Source organism: Volvox carteri (assembly GCF_000143455.1).
Source record: "Volvox carteri f. nagariensis unplaced genomic scaffold VOLCAscaffold_175, whole genome shotgun sequence".
Lineage (NCBI taxonomy): Eukaryota > Viridiplantae > Chlorophyta > Chlorophyceae > Chlamydomonadales > Volvocaceae > Volvox > Volvox carteri.
The window spans coordinates 23,503-27,531 of NW_003307718.1; positions in this window are offsets into that span (position 1 = coordinate 23,503).

Below are 4,029 nucleotides of genomic sequence, written 5' to 3' on the forward strand. Positions count from 1 at the left end.
GTGGATTTTACGCGGTGCTGGAGGTGAATTACGGGCACATGTAACCAATTACACACAAATTTACGGGTGAAGACCCAGTGATTACGGTTGAATATTACGCGGTGCTGCAGGTGAATTACGGGCGCATGTAACCAATTACACGCGAAATTACGGGTGAAGACCCAGAGATTACGGGTGGATTTTACGCGGTGCTGGAGGTGAATTACGGGCGCATGTAACCAATTACACGCAAAATTACGGGTGAGGACCCAGTGATTACGGGTGGATTTTACACGGTGCTGGAGGTGAATTACGGGTGCATGTAACCAATTACACGCAAAATTACGGGTGAAGACCCAGTGATTACGGGTGGATTTTACGCGGTGCTGGAGGTGAATTACGGGCGCATGTAACCAATTACACGCAAAATTACGGGTGAAGACCCAGTGATTACAGGTGGATTTTACGCGGTGCTGGAGGTGAATTACGGGCACATGTAACCAATTACACGCAAAATTACGGGTGAAGACCCAGTTATCACGGGTTACACGGGCAGATATTACTCTGTGATGTGATGCTTACTGCGTGTTAAATTAACGATTGGTGAATACTGCGGCAAGCCTCAAGATGGACGCGAACCCCTTGTCAAAGTAGCCTAAGTCTAAGTATGCTTGTGGACCAAGGCGCTTTGGACTCACAACGCCAACCAGCCAGCCTGACAGCCTGATGCATTCATCCAAACCATCGTCCTCGAAAACAGTGTTCATGTCACCCCCCATACAGCAAGTGCTCTCCAAGAAGTCTCACCACCACTTGCAGAGTTCGTGCCTACTGCTTACTCCTATGGTGAAACCCCCGATGTATGACATGTACCGGCACCTATTGGGATTGGTCTGTCCCATCCTGCCTGGGGCCGACCTGGTGTGTGCACCCCCAAGCGCTCATCACTGCTGCCATGTTACTGCTCACTTCCACCACTGCCACTGCTGCCACTGCCACTGTTGCTGCTGCTAGCTTCGCTATATTTGCCTGTGTCCTCCGAGCTGGACTCCTCCCCAGCGCCAGCGGCTAGGACCTCTTCCTCACCAGCGTCCGACCCACCCTCCGAGCTACCCTCCTCTGTCTGCCCCCTCTGCCAGCCAGACGACATGGAGAGTGACCCACCAGCGCCACCGAGCCACCCTGCGGAACCAGCCTGCACAGGACGGAAACGCACAAGATCCGTCCACCAGCGGCAACAGGATTTCATCAACAACAATACACGCTGTGACAACAGCAACGTGGGAACAGATAGTGCAGCTATACACGGCATGCAACTCCGCGACCCGGCCCCGCAATGCACATCCTATATGGAAACGAGACGCGTCATGGCAGCTCTGCAAAAAGACACCCGTAGGAGTGTGCCCAACCTAGGGAACCCCCCTGGGCCTATCGTCCCGCGACCGCACCCAAGCCGGCAAACCCGTCACACTCTAAGCATCGGCATGACCCCCGTGACAGGAGAAATCGGTACCCCAAACCCAGTGCTGGTGTACCTTGCAGAAAAGGGACTCGACTGTATGCCGGTAGCGCCATGTAACCCTCGCGCCGGCACAGGTGCAGGGGCGGCAAGGGCCGGCCCGAACACCGCTGACAGGGACCACACCGGTGATCAGCCTGCACCCGAACCGGCCGGAGCGCTACCGGGGACACTGAAGCCACAGAGCACCTCACCCCGCAATGGTGGAGACCTCGATGGAAAGTCGCCCGCGATCAAATACTGGAGGACAGGATACCCTGGAAGCCTGGAAAAGGCCAGGCAAAGGACACAAGGGGGCAACAACAGATAGTTTATGACCTATACAATGATGTAGAGGACATCGTAGAAGTACTCGCGGGCCCTATCACAAAACGCATCGTCCCCTCAAACGCTAAACCTCCCAAGAAACAGAAAATCGGGGCCGATACGACCGCAACCCACGAACAGTACTACACGGTTCGCTGGAAAGACACTATCACCCGATATCTATCGTCGGCGCATACGCCAGCATGGGATACGTGCCCAGACAGCTATTACCAGTGACAGGTCTTTACGGCACGCGGATCGACCGCCACTTCCACAGAGCGGTATGGGAACCGTCAGATATCCCCACCGTGCAACTCGGTAGGTTACCCAACGGACCAGCGGCGATGGCGAGGTACGAGCAAACGAGGTCACAGAGTGTGAACCCCCTCTCGAGATACCCCAAACCCAAGGACAGCAATCTAACGAACCCTCAGAGGCAAGGCCGATGGAACCCGCCCCCCTCGGAGCAGACCCAGCGGGCACACCTTATTCGAGCAAACACTACCTTTGAGACTGCGCCGTGCAACCCATACATGGACGCGCGCCCCACGGGAAATTACCGAATCCAGCTAGGTCTGCTAACCAGAGAGGGCGGCTCGACCGAAGGGAACACGGCCTTCATCTACGACCCGAGAGGGAAATGTGTGGGCACCCTCACCCTGCAACGCCTGGAGACCCTCAGAGTGCGATACCAACACACGATCGACACTTACCCGGAGGTGCACAGAAGCCTGTCCTCCCAGGGCGGCTTCACCGAGGACGTCGCGCGCCTTCTCCTGCGGTACAGAAAGGACCCCGACGGGCGCGAAACGAAAGGCCCGCCACTGTCGCAGGCGACCATGAGCAGAAAACTGCGCTGTACGCTGATTGATGCCCTGCACGCCCTGGATGCCGGTCCAGTCGTCGAAAGGTTCTCATCCCCGCTTAACTGCGGTGAAGAGGTGCAGTACTACTTCAGTGTCCACGCAGAAGACCAACTCTTCGGGGCAAACATAGATGCATTCTCTCAGCCATTTACAGGCCTCTCGATAGCACACCCGAACCCTGACCCCACCAGTGTCAAGAAGGCAGTAATGTGGGCAGTCGCAGGCGCATCACACACAATGACATCCGCACTGCCCACCGCCACACTACTCATTGTCCCGCACAGCCGAACTGGCCCCCACACGCAGCTACACAACACACCATATGTCTTCCAGCTCGCGCGGCTGAGCCGCGGTGAAGCGTGCAAGCTTACCAGCGGGACTGGAACTGACGGCCCCACCCCTGACTACAAGGGGGGCCTGGACCTCGTCATGGTGGCCAACGACACGGTGATCCGAGGACTAAACGCCCGATCCATGAAGGTGCTCCTATCCGAACTCGAAGTGATGGACGCCACCGGCCTCCCCAGAAAACATCTGCGACTGCGGGACATGTCCGCGGGTACTCACTGTGTCGGCACCCAACGACCCTACCCAAACAAAGTCGCTCAGGTCATGCGCAAGATGAATGCCTCAAAGCCGCCCAGACCAAGACCAACCACCACAGTCCCCCACTCGGACGGACAGATGCTCCAGCAGCGCCTGACAGCAGCTTTTCCCGGACAAGTACCACTCAGGATGGACCCGCACACTATCATCTGGATCGACGGTAGCTGTATTAAATCGGCTGAAAACGACGGCCAGAACAAGTTGGGTGCGGCTGCATACTGTGGACCCACCGGAAAAACGCTGCACATCGACCCAGTGGGCGAAGGATGTACAAATACCATTCAATGGGCAGAGCTGGCAGCAATACGTGTAGCTCTATCAACCCAAAGGGCGGTGAACATCACCTTAACAATTGCCACTGACTCGCAAGCCTCACTGGATCTTATCAAAAGAGCAGTAAACGATCCGAGTAAACTGCATATTTCCAAGCACAAAGCCTTACTAATGGACATCGCCGACCTACTGTACGAATGCGCCCAACAGAACATAACCGTTCACTTCCTGAAAGTGAAATCGCACACAGGCCTTGATGGTAATGACAAAGCTGACAAAGGAGCAACATCTGTCGCACGAGGTGAGAACCCAGCAACATTTACTGAAAAGGCCGACAATGCCCCGTTCGATAAAGTGTTCTGGCTGAAACAACGCGACACTGGTCTTTACGTTAGTGACCTGAACAAAGGCCTTTATAAGCGTCTCCAGCAAGGTACCTTCGCAGGCTATACCAACGACACAATACTAACTGAAAAATGG